This window comes from Otolemur garnettii, unplaced genomic scaffold (genome assembly GCF_000181295.1).
Source record: "Otolemur garnettii isolate 467f Iridium unplaced genomic scaffold, OtoGar3 scaffold00004, whole genome shotgun sequence".
NCBI lineage: Eukaryota > Metazoa > Chordata > Mammalia > Primates > Galagidae > Otolemur > Otolemur garnettii.
In genome coordinates, this window is record NW_003852399.1 from 24085314 (window position 1) to 24102637 (window position 17324).

General features: G+C 41.2%; 1 protein-coding gene, 1 non-coding gene and 1 pseudogene across 4 annotated transcripts in view; all 3 read left to right on the plus strand.

Annotated features, from left to right (window-relative positions):
- The first annotated feature begins 2148 nt into the window (after window positions 1-2148).
- Window positions 2149-17324, plus strand: part of AZIN1 (antizyme inhibitor 1) — a 37963-nt gene continuing 22787 nt past the window's right edge. The window contains exons 1-3 of one of the 3 annotated variants that reach the window (NM_001291492.1): window positions 2149-2624; window positions 6735-6872; window positions 14727-14872. The gene's annotated coding sequence lies outside the window, so the exon portion shown is untranslated. The remainder of the gene's footprint in view (window positions 2625-6734; window positions 6873-14726; window positions 14873-17324) is intronic. The other 2 variants (NM_001301729.1, XM_023516926.1) reach the window with 2 other exon arrangements.
- On the plus strand, window positions 9989-10122 carry LOC111728066. Its single transcript, XR_002775474.1, has one exon. It is a non-coding gene; the product is annotated as a U11 spliceosomal RNA (small nuclear RNA).
- On the plus strand, window positions 17157-17252 carry LOC111728080 (annotated as a pseudogene).

Here is a 17324-nt window from a genome sequence, read left to right on the forward strand (position 1 = left end):
TGTGTGGAAAAGGCTCCTAAATTCACACCCAAAGGGAACTGCATATCGCCATTTCCAGAGGTCTTTGGACCATCTTTATCTGGGTATATCATCAGCAGTTCAAACCCTTTAGGTTCAAAGCAGCCTCATTTTATTCCCTCCAAACCAAATCCTTTTATTTTTACTACTGTTCATTGAATTCTCCCTGTTGATAACCTTGATATCCTCAAATCAAACAACACCTTTTCATCTCCCCAGCAAGTCAAGATTACCTCTGATCTCTCTACCCCTTTTCCCTCCATTCATTCTCAGTTCCTTGGTACTCTTTTCAACAGCCATAAGCATTTTCTTCACTTCCAAACTTTCTCTTTTCAATTCCATCCATTGATGCCAGTGGCATGATGCAATGGTACCTTTCAAAACTATTAAGAAAAGAGTATATAATTGTGATGGATGTGTTAATCAGTTCAATGTAAGCATTTCACGTTGTATATCAAATCAGTACACCGAACCCCATAAATGCATCAATGTACAGTTATGATTTAATAAAAACAAAAAACCAAAAGTATCTTTGAGTATATCTTGTTCCTGCTAAAATGGTTCCAGAATAAAGTCCAATTCTAATCCTTCTTGATCTCACCCTGATCTACTTTTTCAAACTCATTTGCAACCATGAATTACGTTGGAACCAGAACATCCACTCATTTCCTTCCTCCCCCTACCCGGAAATACTAGTGAAACTGTTGCGCTTTTAAACGTTTTCAATGAAAAGAACTTTTAAGAAAGAACCAAAATATAGCAGAGCAAATTACGGAAAAGCAAAGTGAGGAATGAGTCCACAGCCTCTGATTTCTACCTAATACTCTCTCATCTGAGAGACAACATTACAGCGTCAACGGGCATCCAGCCTTTCCACTTAGAAGGGCTCTCTCTTCCTTTCTCTTTTGATGATTTATTGATCTACACAGTAATGCTCGCAAGGAGTGAAAGGGTAAAGGGCCTTAATCACGAAAATCTTAACATTGGAGGGATGTGTCAACACCTATTTAATTTGTGCTCTTAGTCTGAGTTGCAAAGCATTGGCACTGCAAGGACTCACGGTGTCTGATCATCAGTGCTAAGATATCCAAAAAAGGTGAGAACAAGTTAAATGCTATGTAGGTCATCCTATACCCGCTAGTAAAAAATTCGCTATGGGGGCGGTGCGAGTGGCTCAGTGGGGAGGGCGCCGGCTCGGCCCAGGCCAAATTGCAACAACAACAACAAAATAGCCCGGCGTTGTGGCGGGCGCCTGTAGTCGCAGCTACTCGGGAGGCTGAGGCAAGAGAATCGCCTAAGGAGTTGGAGGTTGTTGTGAGCTGTGTGACGCCATGGCACTCTACCGAGGGCGATAAAGTGTAACTCTGTCTCTACAAAGAAGAAAAAAAAAAGTTTGCTATGGAGTAGAAAAATTAAAATGACCGTGAAAACGAGACCTAACGGATTAAAGTGCGCTTGAAATATCAGTCACTCACTCCCCAACACTGGTGCTAACTGCATTAACCTTTTTTAAAATGAAGATATGAAGAGTCACACTCCTCTTAAAAATTCCTACTGTTCCATGTTGCAACGTACGAGCACTGAGGACACGCGGTCTCAAGCCACTGTGAGGGGTGGCCGATCTTTCCTGGCCACGAGCACCTCGCTTCCATAAAGGAGAGCCACATCCCGCGGCGCCTGGCGCCTGAGCTTGGTAGGGCAGTCCCCGGGTGTAGACTGACGTCCTCACAAAGCGGGCAGATCTAGACCGGGAAAGCTTCAGCCATGGCGCTCAGAGGCTTCCCCTACATTCACTTGAGGCAGCTCAGACGTCGCGCCGCCTCTGGCCTAGGACCCCCATGGGAGACAAGCCAGCTCCAAGCTGGGAGCACCTAACAGTGCGGCTGGGCCAGCCGCAGCAGGAGCGCAGGCGCCCAGTGGGGCCGGGGCGCGGGGTGGGCGGCACGTTGGGTCGAACCGCCTTCCCGTTCCCCCGCCCACGTCCGCGAAGCCAGCCCTCCGCCAGCCCGGAGGCAGCGGGTGGCGGGAGGGCGGGAAGCGGCCGGCCAGTCTGCACCTGCAAGACCCCGGCGCGCGCCGCTCCTCCCCTTTTGCAGCCTGAGTCCAGTGCTCCTTCCTCTTCCGCCCCCTCCCTTCTCGCGGGGCGGCAGCCGGGCTCCGCCCCGCTCGCGCGGCTGCCCGGCCGGCTGTGACGTCACAGGACCACGCCCCTCGGTATAAATACTGGCGTCGCCGGCACCACCTTCCCACACTCTCTGGCTCTCCTTTGGGCTGCAGCGTCTCCTTTTTATCTTCTACTGTCTCCTTCTCTGCCTCTTCTCATCCTTTCTCGCTCTGCTGCTCTGCGGTGTGACGAGGCCGAATCCTCTCCCCACCCAACCCGTGCCTTCCTTCTTTTGCCCGCGCTGTTCTATTTCTCTCCTCCGGCCGCCGCCGCCACTGCTGCACAGCTGGTGTCGGTGCCGCGCTTTTACCCCCACGTCGTTCCCGCAGCCTATGGCCCAGGCCGCCTTGGGTATTTCTGCTCAAGGTAACCACATCCCTCTTTAAAAATTCCGCCGAAAAAGAGAAGACGCTTTACCCGACTCTTTGGGCCGTTATCTCACGTGAGTACCGAGTCTAGGGGCGCGGGGCGGCGCGAGAGGGGCTGGGGCACGGGGCTGGCCTCGGGGGTGGCGGGTGCCTCAGGCTGGGCCCCGCCGCCCTCGGGCGTCCCCGCAGCGCCCGGGGCCGACCGCCTCGAACATGGCGGACGGCGGCGTGTGTGGCGGCTGTGGTGCCGCCGCCGGTGGGGCTGGGACGGCGGGCTGTGTCTCGGCACCTCCAGGCGGTCTCCGGACTCTAGGCGAGCCAGAGACGCCGCGGTCTAGGCTAGGGGGCGTGTGCGTGTGGGGGCGCGCGAGGGGGCTCGCCTTTGGGGGTCGCGGCCCCCACCCCTCTCCCGTGGTGCATTGCTGTTTCCGGGGAGGGGGCCGGCTGAGGGGCAAGGGTCCCGCAGCCCCAACCCGGCCGGGCGCCGCCGCCTTCGCCTCCGGGAGCCGGGTGGGCGGGACGCGCCGTGGGCTACAACGGCCGGGGTCCTGAGTTATGAATGGAGCGGGGCGGGCTGGGCGCCGGCCAGTGGTGACAGCTGCGGAGGAAGTCAGATTCTTGGGGAAAGGGGGTTGCGGGGAACGCGATTACCCTCTGGTGGAGGAAAGTTGACGCCACCCGAGGCCTGGCGGCGGGGAAGCCCCGGTGTCAGGTAGCGAGCGAGAGGCTTTTGGCCCCTTCTGGAAGCCTCGGGGCTGCTGCCCCGCCCTTGCGGCGCTCGTGATTGGGCCGAGTCGCCTTCACTCACCCCGGTCACCTCCTGGAGCCTTAGGATTAGTCACCATGGCTTCGTTTTCCCGTCCGCGCCACGGTTCCTGGGCAGAAAGAACAGCAGGCCGGGTTGGCTTACTGAGTACTGTCTAGGTTGCCGACAATTAATAGTTGCTGACGTGTTGTAACCCTTACAGTGTGTGTATATATTGGTGTTTCTCAGACAAAGCTGCTGGTTCAGAAACCTGAAAAGGTCAGGGACAGTTTCTACAGCCCCATGATATTTCAGCAGATTTAACAGGATCTTGGATACGTTAAAATTCTGTGTTTCGTCGTGTTTCCATCTTGAATCCCCCAGCTTAGGTGGGAATCTAAGGACTCAGATAATTTATGTGTGGACTAGTCTGGTGGAAGTATGGCTAATGATAGATAGTCTGGAAAGGCCTTAATAATTCTTCAGTTTCTTTTCCGTATATAGAACCTGCAGATGCTGGTCATAAAGATAAGCCCTGAGGAGTTTTACGTTAAGTAGGGAAGACCGACTCCTAAGTAAATGATTATAAATAAATGAAATCAAGTGATTAATGCCTTTCTCCCCTAAGGTGTTATGTAGATTTTCAAACGTTGAAGGTGGTTGTACCTTCATCGAGATTCTACAGTTAACATTTACTGTACTTGCTCTGTGTTATTTTTTGATACATTATCAAAGTAAGTGGAGGCAGCAGACCGCTTCACCTCTCCATTCTTAGTCTGTGCATATATCATTAAATTTAGCCCAGTACTGTTGACTATTTTTTAAATTGGGGGGGACTAAAATTTATGTAACACTAGACATTAAGTATACCATTTGTTAAAATCTGACAAAAATTAATCCGTGTAACCCTTATTAAGATGATGTCCCCAGAGTTTTTTCTTGTCAGTTCAGATTGTCTCCTATTCTCCACAGAGGCAACCGCCATTCTGATTTTTTTTACAAACTCATACATTACTTTTGCCTCTTTTACAACTTTCATATAAATGGAATCATACAGTATGCCTTCTTTTGTGTAAAAGGCTTCTTCAGCTTAGCACAATTTTTATATTCGTTCATGTTGGATTTATTTGTGGATTGTTCCTTTATATTGCTTGAGTTGTAGTCAATTATGTGAATACTTTGCCTGCTTTTTTAAAAATAAATTTGATTTGGAATATTTTAGTTTCACAGAAAAGTTGCAGTGATAGAACTCCTGCATGCTTCTCACCATATTATTAAGGTCTTACCATATCATAGTACATTTGTCAAAACCAAGAAACTGATATTGGTTTCTGCTAAATTGCAGACTTGGGTGGATTTCAACGTTTTTTAATGCCCCTTTTCTGTTCCAGATTCCAGTCCAAGGCATCACATTATATTTAGTTGTCTTGTTTCCTTCAGTTTGGTCTGTGACGGTTTCTCAGTCTTCCCTTGTTTTTCATGACCCACAACAGTATGGAATACTGGCTAGGTATCTTGTAGAATTAGAATACCCTTCTTTCTCCAACTTAGCTTTGTTGTTGTTCTTATGATTGATTAGACAGGTTTGGGGTTTTTAGAAAGTACCACAAAGCAACTCAAAAAATCTTCAGTAAAGGCAATGTGTGTTCAGAGAAATACTGACAATTTGGGGGAAGTTACTGTAAAAATTTTTTTTTCCCGTCTTCCTGGCCTACTGACTCAGTCTAGTCCTCCCTGTGTTATAGAGAAATTCTCCAAATGATTTCTAAGGAACTTAATTAAAATGTTCACACATTATTCTAAATGGAGCATAATTTGCCTTTTTCCACACTTCCTTTTCTCCACATTTCCATTAACCAACCTTCCTTCTTGCTTTTTTATCTTAAATGTCCAGATTTCATGTAGGCTGTCTAATTGATGTCTAATGTTCTAGCATGATCTAGAAGTAATCTAGATAGAACTACCCAGAACACCCCTGCTCATCAAATTTCTTCTTTGCTTTTATAAAAATTCCACTCAAATAGCAAAAAGATAAGCAATAGAGTTTATAATTTAGCCAATACATTACCTATTTATGTGCTGCTTACCCTAATACCTTTTATTTATTCATTTTTTCTGTCAAAATGTGCCTTTCAAATTTGGGGGGCCTCCATTCTCTACTAGTATCTTTTTGTTAAATGGAAATGTTATAGAGATCTCACTGATGAATGTCTGAAGTTTGAAATCCTTAATGTTTCATATCACTGTGCTTGGGTTACATTAAGCAGCAAAATAGCTGTAAGTATGTAGCAGCAAAGAGATGAATAATGTCTCATCCAGGATAGTTATCCTGTTCTTTACAATGAATGGGAATGAACTGTCCCTATCATGACTCGGCTTTTAATTTATTTAAAAAATCATTTTGGTGGGGGAAGAATTGGAACGTTTGTTATGGAGTGGTACGTTATTTGGAATCTAATGTAAGGTTATAATGATTGTTGCATGTTGGTTTGGGTTCTTTCCTCATCTTCTTTAGGTGTCCTTAAGAGTGTGGTCAGTTTCCCCTACTAGATAAAGGAACATTTTACCTCACTTAAGGATGCCTTGAATCCTATATAAGATGAGGGAAGCTTTAGGTATTTCTAGTTTTGTAAAATTTTGTTTCTTATCACCCCTTTCTACCAAATACTATTAAGTTATGTTCTTCAGGAACTGCTGAATTACAAATGGGAATGGAGGTATGGCATTGTAGCTCAGGTGCAAGTAGGTCCATCCAGTCAAAGCATTATAGTAGTAGCCATTTCTAACACTTAGAATTTTGTGTAGTATACCAAGTACTTTGACATTTATCTGTTCCTGGTGATAATAGAGTACAGTAGGTCTAACTAGATATGAGTTGATAAAACTTAAGAGGTTACTTGCTTAATTTTATAAGGTAGTTTTCCAAAGTTATTTCAGATAATGTATTGACTAAATTATAAAGTCTATGGCTTATCTTTTTGCTGTTTCAGTGGAATTTTATATAAGCAAAGAAGAATTTAGGAATATAGGGGTATTCTGGGTAGTTCTATCTAGATTACTTGTAGACCATGCTAGAACATTAGACATACCAATCTTGCATTATACACCAGGTTGGTGAGTGTATTGGAAATTTTTACATTTTAGGTCACTTGTAAATTTAGGTTTTAGAGGAGAAATACAAAGCAAAAATGAAATTAAATAAAGGCTGGGAACATAAAAACAACTTGATAAGGTGGCTTTGACAGCAAGTTCTGTGAATTTTGCAATACAGCAGCTTGGACATGCTTACTGTAACAGCGTACTTATCATAATGGTAAGCCCTTTGAAAACCTCATTATGTAATGTGAATTTAATGAAACACTATTAAAACTAACACTTATTCTACAGTTTATCTTTAAGTCCATCAAAAGACTATCCACTATTTTGTTTTCTCCTTTAGGGCGAACTTTCTGACCAAGTATACAACTACCCAGAGGGCCTAGGAGAAGTGCTGTATAGAGAGCAGTTTGACTTCAACGCTGAGCCACCTTGGGAACCTAGCTGATGATAGGGGGGTTCCATCTCCCAACTTGTCCATGTAAGTATTTTCACATCCATGAGGGTCTTGTAAAATTGAAGTAGAGTACTGTGTTGCTTAGTATTTTTCAAAAATACCTCTTTAAGTGCAGTGACCTTTAAAGCCCTTTAATGTTTTGAAATAGAGACTCGACAGTCATTGACTTGACTGATTTAGTTATATGCAGTGACTTTATCTTGAACACATAACAAATACGACTGTATTTTAGTACATACTACTGCATTAGTTTTAGGAAATATTAGTTTAGGTTTCAATATATATGTTGGAGAGAGATTTTTGGATTTTACCGGTAAGTTGTAGTTTATCACATCATTTAACCATTTAACTTAGTGGATTTGAGTACTGGGGCTTGATCAGAAATTAGACATTTTTAAACACAGCAAAAGATTCTACTTTCATTCCACTCAGTGAAGTTATATCCTCAAGCATAGGATATGAAAGATAATTCTTAGTTCTTGTTTTTCTAGTTATGAACATCTTGGCAGAGCCAATGTAATTTTCTAGAATTTATATTCTCTTTCATAAGATGATTTTATAAAATACTCAGCTATTGAGGGAAAATGACTGTTTTTAGAGGACTTACTGAAAGATGATATATATATATCCCAGTATGCCACCATAGTTTGGATTGTACTTGATTTTTCTATGTAGGGATTTAACTTTAGAATTGAACCCCTATGGAATATGTAATTCCTCAGTAAATTTTGAGTTTGAGCTGAGCTGCTGTTTCTGAGGTTGGTTCATTTTTTAAAAAATTATAATATCTAAACTTCTTGGTGTTGGAAATTTGGATATTTTTAACTTGGCCAGAGACTTAAAGGGAAAGTAGCATAAGTTTTCCTGAAAATTCAGAAAAGCATATGGTATCAGTTTAGCATTTCTTTAATCTGATCTTGTTAAACAGATTCTATTGAATAAAAATGTTTGCTTTGTGTAATTAAAGTACATTAAAGCAATCTTTTAAAAAAAATATTATTTTATTTATTATTATTATTCTTATTATTTTTTTAGAGAGAGAGAGAATCTTATTCTGTTGCCCCAGGCTAGGGTGCTGTGGCTTCATAGCTCACAGCAACTTTAAATTCCTGGATTCAAACAATTTTCTTGCCTTAGCCACCCAAGTAGCTGGGACCACAGGTCCCTGCTGCAAGGCCCAGCTAATTTTTCTATTTTTAATAGAGACAGCATCTCACTTGCTCAGGCTAGTCTTGAACTCTTAAGTCCAAAAGCAATCCTTTTAAATACATTTGATGTTAATACAAATTAGAATTTTAGACTTGGGTTTTATGGCTACTAAAGAGAAGGAAAAGTCATTTAAATAGATTTCTTTGAAGGTTCTGACTTAGAATGGTGACAGAAGTGTTTCTCATATAGTCTTTTTCCTACCTATGTAAATTTGAGTAAATTGCTTATATTTTGAAGCCTGCCTATAAAATAAAGCTGGACTAGAGTAGTTCTTTTAGTCCTAAACTGACATGATTTCTTTGGGGTGTATATTACCATCTTTGTTGATGCAGCATAGTCTTTGTTTGGATGAGTTGCTGAATTACCATTGTCTTGTAGAACAGAAATTAGCCCCACCTTCACCTGAATCAGAATCTGCATTTTAACCAGTTTGTTTGCAGGTTAAAGAGAAGCAAGGTTGTTAACATCTCAGTTCCGCTTCCAATAAATCTGATGTTTTTCTCCCAAGTTGGCTTAGAACTTTTTGGGGGCTGGGGTAGGGTGTAGTTACCATCATAGTGATGAATAGATTCTACAGTGGAAATTTAAGAAAAGGCTTCATCTTTAGAGGAAGACTAGTTAAGTCTCTTATTCTAGTTCTAGTTGTATTCCCTCTTAGAGACTTGCAACTGATATCAATGAGCTGGTATTAATGGATGATTTCTGCTACAAGAGGGAGAAGTAGTCTTTGGGATAAAGAATAATATTGTAGGACTGAGTCCATAGTGACTCCCTTTTTGTAAGGGTGTGGGAGATGGGAGCAGATAGGATATACTGAAAATGCTTATTATTCTACAGGTTCTGACAGCCAGAAAGAATGAATCTTATATTTGTTAATGCTTAGATACGAAGTATATTATATTAAACAAAATTCTTGTAATTGATTCTTCGCTATGAAGCTACAGGTCTACAATCCCTTATCCATATAATTCTGGAATCCAAAAACCCCTTAAATAATTATACTTGATAGGACCTAAACTAATTTGGGGAATGAAAAAACTTGACCTGAATCTGTGCTGATTTAAGCCTATTTTTATCTTTACTTATCCCACTTATTAATATTCCTAAATTTTGCTGCAGAAATATTGTGATTACATGGTGCTGACTCATATTCTCTTGGAGAGTTACATAATAGATGTGAAATGCATGTACTACATTACTGTTCTAAAATCTGAGAAATTCTGAATCCAGAAAGATAGCTAAGTCCTAAAGTTTTCTTGACTAGAATTAGTAAAAATGGCAAGAGAAAATTCCACATTCCAGAAATGTGTTATATCAGTAACAGTTTGTTCTACCAGACACTGAAGTCCTGACTGAGATTTTCTGTGGATCAACAATACTACTTGGAAACAAAAGGACTTCAAATGTTGAGCTTCATGGAAATTTTTTGGCACATAGAATTGCAAAGTGTATAACTGTATGAATGCCTTTTGAACTGGGTTATTCTCCAGTACCCCAATAGAATTTCTGTGCAGGTCGTCTGAGCTCCAGAATTTGGTTTTAGGGTTAGGTTTTAAATCCAGTAACAATCTGAAGTTTGAGGCAGGTCATTTCATTAAGTTATCTGGAAACTTACAGAAGTTGCTTACATGATTTTTTCTTTCTTTCTTTTTTTTTGAGACAGAGTTGCACTGTGTTGCCCTTGGTAGAGTACTGTGGCGTGGCATCACAGCTCACAGCAACCTTAAACTCTTGGGCTTAAGCAATTCTCTTGCCTCAGCCTCCCAAGTAGCTGGGACTACAGGCTCCTACCACAACGCCCATCCATTGGCCCAGGCCAGGTTCGAACCTGCCAGTCTGGTGTATGTGGCTGGTGCTCTAACCACTGAGCTATGGGCACCGAGCCCATAATTTTTTTCTTTCAAAACTTTTCTTTAGAATATGTGTATTATAAAAAGGGCTGCTGTCGTGAGTGGCACACGTGGGGCAACTCAACTGCTCTTCGTGTGGAATCGACATCAAGAGATTTTAGAAGCATAATTTTTTGGTACCTGGGCAGCTGGTGATCATTGGTCCCGACGCCCAGGGAGGGGGAAAAATATGTGTATTATGTCATGTAAGTACTGTAAAAATACCTTAACAAAAGTAATGTCAGCATCTCAGATTAATGTGAGCCTAATTGTGGAGAAGTATTTTTAGTAGAGATAGGGTCTTGCTCTTAACTCAGATTGGTCTCGAACTCCTATGCGTAGGGTATCCTCCCACTTCAGCTTCCCAGAATGCTGGGATTACAGGTGTGAGCCACCACACCTGGCCTGGAAAATATTTTTAAAGAAATCTAAATTTGCTTCTAGTAGTTGCTTCTACTAGTGGATCTGGTGATGAAATCAGGTTGAATTGATTATTATCATATACCTTTTACTGTGCTATAAGTATGGAAAAAGAATTCAATTAATGAATTTGTGTAAATGGACTCTTAATGTTTACCTGTTTGACATTAGTTGATTCTGTTTGTTCACGTAGGAGCTTTGTAAGAACTAGAGTGCTATGAAGTCACAGCTCACAACAACCTCTAACTCTTGGGCTTAAGCGATTTTTTGCTTCAGCCTCCTAAGTAGCTGGGACTACAGGCACCCATCACAATGACTGGCTAATTTTTCTATTTTTAGTCAAGACAGGGTCTCACTGTTACTCTGGCTGGTCTGGAACCCCTGAGTTCAAGTAATCCTCCTGCCTTGGGCTCCCAATGGGATTACAAGCCACCACACCTGTCCAGTGTTAGGCCTTAAGTATGAAAAATGCTCATTATGAATTTGCCTAGTGCTCTTTCCTCATGTTTTACTGTTGTCAATAGAAATGGGAGGTTATTGACCCTGATTATGGAGAAAAACTATCTTAGTTTTAATATTGGGTAATGTAAAGATACTGTGAGGTAAGCAGTTTCAACAGCACATTAATGGAGGTTTGATACTCTTTGACCACAAAGATGAACGAAACTACTATCATTGAAGTACACAGAATTTAAAATGTATATCTTCTTGGCATGCATAAATTAGGGTTTAATGGTACTTCACTGCTTGTGTTAGTAGCAGAAAAATACGTTGTATAAGCACAATGTGAATAAATAGCCTGTTAATGAGTAAACAAGGTTTTAGGGACTTGGTATTTTTACTTTGGTCAAATTTAGAATTTTTCTAGGAGAGTCAAAAAGATTAGAAAGCGGTGTAGAACAATTTTTAAGTGGGACAAATGTTTTTTTGCACTTGTTACAGAGGATAGTTGAGTAGAAAAAATTAATAGTAACTGCCAATCTAAGTGTTCATCTCTTTACCCAACCTGGTCTTATTTCATACTTTTCCAGTTTGGGGTTTCTCCTGCTCTCCTTTGATTCACTCCCTACCCCCCCCCTCTGGGGAGGGGTTATGATAGTTAACTCATGTTAGAGTTAAAGAAGTGTGTAGAGAAATGTGTATAAACTGTGAAATCTAGGTAAATGGTAGGCTACTCTCTAGAGGCTGGGCATTCTTCAGATAAACCCTAAGAAAGCTTTTCCAAGTGGAGTTGCTCATATACTGGTAAGGCCCAAGAAACAACAGATATTTTTTCTTTTCATTCCACAGTCACCCATGCCCACTTAAATCAAGCATTTTATCACAGGCTACTGAAGCAGGGATTTTGCCATCCATTTTCTTAACATGAGACAGGAGTAGAAAATAACTTGTATGGCATACTGAGTTAAAAGGATGGTCAACCTGCCCAGGCCATACCCAGTCACTGTGTGGTTTGAAGTGCCTCCACCTGACAGACTTGCAGAGGAGCCAACATAACAAACCCTTTGGAATGCTCTGCTCTAACCTTGCCTTATCTTTATCTTGTGTGTATTTCAAGTCTGTTCAGGACTTAATTGCTACAGAGTTTTGTTGTTGCCTTTTGTCCATTTACTGTTTAGCTTTGTCAGCTTGCAAAGTGATCTGTTACCTTGAGCAAAGTCATTCTAAGGATGATAGTTTTTTGTCTCTGTGTGGGCTTGATCCCTAGAAGTTTGAAATTTTCCCATGAAAGTAGCATCTTCTAGAACTTACCTGTTCAGAACAATATCCACTAGACAGGTGGTTATTTAAACTTAATAAACTAGAGCTAAGTAAAATTTGAAATTCTGTTCTTCAGTTACATAAGCTCCACATTTTCAGGTGCAGCTATTGGCTGTTTTATCACGGAAAGTTGTATTGGGCAGCAAAGCTCTAAGATAATTGTGCAGTAGCATCGGCTGTAATAATTTCAAAACATCTGTTAATAAGAACCATATGTGCACACATTCTTTGTTCTTTCTCCTTAGATCTATTTTTAAAAATCTGTTTCTTAATTGTAAGGGCTTTTTGGTTTTATGTTCTCACTGAATCCTTTAGTTGCCTATAATTCTTAGGCAGTAGTCCTTAACAATGATAGGTTGTATGGACTGAAATATTTATTAGCTTTGTGTTGACTTTAGATTACTTTTTATCTACTTCTTGCTCATCACTCCCAAGGATCCTCTGATACCCAGTTTGTAAAGAGTTCCTGAATAAGTATGGCTATCTTTACAGCTCATTATCTAGGCTGAGTATGATGAACCTGTTACATTTGGCATGATAAGAAGTAGGATGGGGTATCCTAGTATGTATGTTCAAATGTAACAAAGCAATCCCCAGATAAACAATCCTCACGACCAGAGATGTTGTTTATTCTAAATTTATGAAGTGCTCCTATGGCAAAACACAATAGAAAAAGGAGCAAACACAATAGAAAAATTTGAAAACAACCTAGCAGATCCATTCCCAGTTGTGTGTGCTAGACTTTTTGTACCTGGTACCTACTTAAACTGTCAGTCAGCAGAATAGGGTCATTGAGCAAAGTCAATCTGAGGATGATGGTTTTCTTTGTGATGTGTGTGGGCTTAATCCCTAGTTTGAAGTTTTCCCATGAAAGTAGCATCTTCTAGAACTTAATTGTTGATAATAGTATCCACTGTTCATCTCTTGTACCAGAAGGTAAAGTAGCATGCTAACAAACACTGTTTTAGGGTCACACAGAAGAATAAAACTGGATTAGAAAGTTCTAAACATTGTGAGGGAGATGTTTCCATCAACACCTGAGAGAGCTATTATACAGGAGCCTCTGAGGTACTGAATCAAATTTCTTAACCGCCTACCTAATCTGGTCTTGGCTGTAATAATTGTACTGAGCATATGTTTTATACATGGGAGGGAGGGGTAGTGGCAGGTGGGAAATGAGATCTGTTGTAAGCTAAACCAAAATAGTGTCTTTCTTTAAATGGTTACTCCCTATGCTGCATTGAAACCAAGAGATCTAGAAAACACAAAATTAATGTGGTTATATACTTCATACTGTATTAAATAATTTAGTGTTATCACATCTTAATTGCCGAAAGGGAAATATGTTACTTGTGTATGAGTACACACTTTCTCCAGAAAAAAATTTAGTCTTCACATTGAGTGGTCAAGACTCATTTTTAAGGGAGTCCAATTGTATACATCAAAAGTAATATTGCTATGAAAATTTTATATTTTGTTTTCTCATTAGGATATATTTTGACATTTATTGTGAGGCACTTAATTGGGCATCCTTCACATAAGTACTTCAAACTTGAGTTGTTGGGCTTATTCTTTTTAGGGGGTCCCCCCCCACACCCTTATATATATCTTGTTCATTCTTAGTCTTCTCTTTTAAAATAATTCTTCAATATTTAATTTTAGTGGTCTTGCTAGGGTTAGTTTTTGGGGTTTTTTTCCAACTTCATCACCTGAAAAGTAAGTTTAAGGGCATTTGTCATAATTATTGGCTTGCCACTTAAGCAAGCCCAGTGCTGATTATCCTGGGTACTTGATGTAGGCTTATGAAGCCTACATCACTTATTTGGGGGCCCAGTGTAGCAAAACTTTAGATGATCCTAAGATGACCCAGTTTATTGGAACTCCTTTTTTTTTCTTTCTTTCTTTTTTTTTTTTTTTTTAAAGAGACAGAGTCTCACTTTGTCACACCTTCGGTAGAGTGCCGATGCGTCACACAGCTCACAGCAACCTCCAACTCCCAGGCTTAGGCGATTCTCCTGCCTCAGCTTCCCAAGTAGCTGGGACCACAGGCGCCTGCCACAAAGCCCGGCTATTTTTTGTTGTAGTTTGGCTAGGGCTGGGTTTGAACCTGCCACCCTCGGTATATAGGGCTAGTGCCCTACCCACTGAGCCACAGGCACCGCCCTGGAACTCCTTTTTTTTAGTGGTTGAGACCTGCTTTAGACCTCACATCGATAGTGAGGCCTTGAGTCATCCTTTAGAATCCTCTTCTAGTGCTTCTAGTCAATTACTGTTAAAGGTTTTCTATGTGGTAAGTAATATTTTCTTTCTATTGTAGGTAGAATACAGATGAGACTTAGAACAGCATTGTCTGTTTTTAAAGCTGTGAGCTAAATGCTAAGTCATCAAATGCCTGTGTAAGAGTAAAGGCAGAAATGCCCTTTAGGCATCTTCAGAGGTTACTAGTAATGGTGGAAATTTCAAAATATCTAATGTTCTCATTTTTAATGAGTAAAACCTCCTTTTAGGAAAGTGCTTGATATGTTAAGGTTGGGTTTCCTGCTTAGGTGTCTCTGAAACAGTGCTCTCAACCTTTCAGCTCTCCCTGTTCTACTTCCAGGGAGGTCTCCACTTCAGAAAGCCAAGACTCATATTCATCCAGCTTGGTGTCAAGTGGTCTGTTGCTGCCAGGATTATCTTGTGATTATTTGAGAAATCTTTCAGTTTCTTCTGAAGTACAGTCAACTGTAGAAGCCTTTGTAGCAGGTGTGTAACAAGGCAAGTGCCCAGCTGCTGCAGCCACTGCTCTTGGAGCTACCCTCTCAATGAACTTGAGGACTCAGCAGCCTCATGAAAGGCTCCAGGGAGTAGTGTGTGGTTCTTTGGAGTCTTTTCTTTTAGCAGTATTGTCAAAAAACACCAATGTGAAGGTGTACATAACAAATGTTATCCTTTTTTTTCTTCCCAGCTATGAATCTAAGAGGAAATTACTTAATAATAAAAGTAGCCTTGTTGTTATAGCTACTGTGTTAGTGTAAAGTAACCCATTCTCTCTTCCATATGCTAACATGTTTGGTTGTGAAAATTAATGTGAGCACCTGAGTAGAGAGCACTTTCTGTTGCCTTTTTTTTTTTTTTCTCCCCCTGAGACAGAGCCTCAAGCTGTCACCCTGGGTAGAATGCTGTGGCATCACAGCTCACAGCAACCTTCAACTCCTGGGCTTAAGCAATTCTTTTGCCTTGGCCTCCCAAGTAGCTGGGACTGTAGGTGCCTGCCACAATGCTGACTATTTTTTGTTTGTAGTTGTCATTGTTGTTGGCAGGCCCAGCCTAGATTCAAACTCACCAGCTCTGGTGTATGTGGCTGGTGCCTTAGCCGCTGGAGCTACAGGCGCCGAGCCTCTCTTGCCTATTGATGCCAATAAACATCAGAGGTTTTAAGCATTTTTGATGAAGAGATTATAAGATTTACATAGAGTAGACTTTTAAAAAATTTTTTGTATCACTAGGTGACCCAAGCTGGAGTGCAGTGGCGCAATCATAACCCACTGGATTCAGGTGATCCTCCTGAGTAGTGAGGAGTAGCTAGGAGGACCACAGGCATTCGCTATCATACTCAGCTAATTTTTAAATTTTTTGTAGACAGAGTCTTCCTGCGTTGCCCAGGCTGGTCTTGAACTTCTGGCCTCAAGCCATCCTCATGTTTTGGCCTCCCAAGGCCACTGGTATTATAGGTGTGAGCCACCACACCCAGCCTAGAGTAGATTTTTAAAAGTTTAATGTAACTAATTCAAAGTTCACCAGCACTAGACTATAGCATATAGTGGTCTATAATGTGTTGGAGTGAGTAATCAGTCCACCCAAAATTGCAGGTAGGTTTGATATATCCACTTGGTTTAAGTCTGCATTCTTAGTGAAGAGGCTGGAGAGTTCCTAGAAAGAGTCCCTATGGTGTTTAAAATTAAGGTGTATTAACTTAGCAAATCTGGCATGAGGTATGAACTATGTTCATCCCTAAAACATGCACACTTTACTTTCATGCTGGTTCCCTAGAACGTGCTGTGTCTCAGATTTTTTATTCTTGCTAATTAACTTTATTATTTATTTATTTATTTTTTTTTTTTTAAGACAAAGCCTCAAGCTGTCCCCCTGGGTAGAGTGCCGTGGCATTACAGCTCATAGCAACCTCCAGCTCCTGGGCTCAAGCGAGTCTCCTGCCTCCGCCTCCCAAGTAGCTGGGACCACAGGCGCCCACCACAACGCCTGGCTATTTTTTTTTTTGCTTGCAGCCGTCATTGTTGTTTTGGCGGGTCCGGGCTGGGGATTCGAACCTGCCACCTTAGGTGTACGTGGCTGGTGCCTTAGCCGGTTGAGCTATAGGCACCGAGCCGCTAATTAGCTTTAATAGCTCTTAAAAACATTTCAGCAAACATTTCTTTGCTTAGTGTTTTAAGTAAGGCAAAAATTTCAGACTATAAACCTTTTTGTGACAGTGGAGTTATATTTTTGTTGACATACGAAGAAAATTCCAAGCAAGGAGTAGAAGGACAGTCTGCCTACCATCACCCACCTCTTTTATTATGCCTTTTCAGTTGTTGGGAATATTGGGCTTCCAAGTAACATTTCATTTGAACGAATAGTTTGTTGGCTTAAAGTATATTAGAAAACCTGTCTCTCAGCTGGTCATGCTGAAGCAGGAGGATTGCGTGAGACTAGAGGTTCAAGACCAGTCTGAAGAAAATAAGTGAGACCCTGTCTGTATAAAAATTAAATGGGCACAGTAGCATGTGCCTGTAGTCTCAGCTACTTGGGAGGCTGAGGAAAGAGAATGGCTTGAGCCAAAGAGTTTAAGGTTGCAGTGAGCTGTGATGATATCATTGTTCTCTAGCCCCGGCAACCTGTCTTTAGACAGAAAAAATATATATGGGATCTTAGGAGATAACTTTCTTACTTGTGGCTTATTCTTGACAGAAATATGTAACACATGACTACCTATGTGAATCACTTGTATATTAAGGACATGGGCTCCTGGTAAGAATGGAAAAGGTGGATCCTTTTGAATTTCATGTCATGAATGGGTTTTTACACTCCTGAGATATACCTCCCTCAAGCCTTATTATGATGTCAGCGTATTACCTATGTGATGGCAAAACAAAACATAATGAAGTTGGGCTGCCTTTTTCTTTTCTTTTGTCTTTTTTTTTTTTTTTTTTTTTTT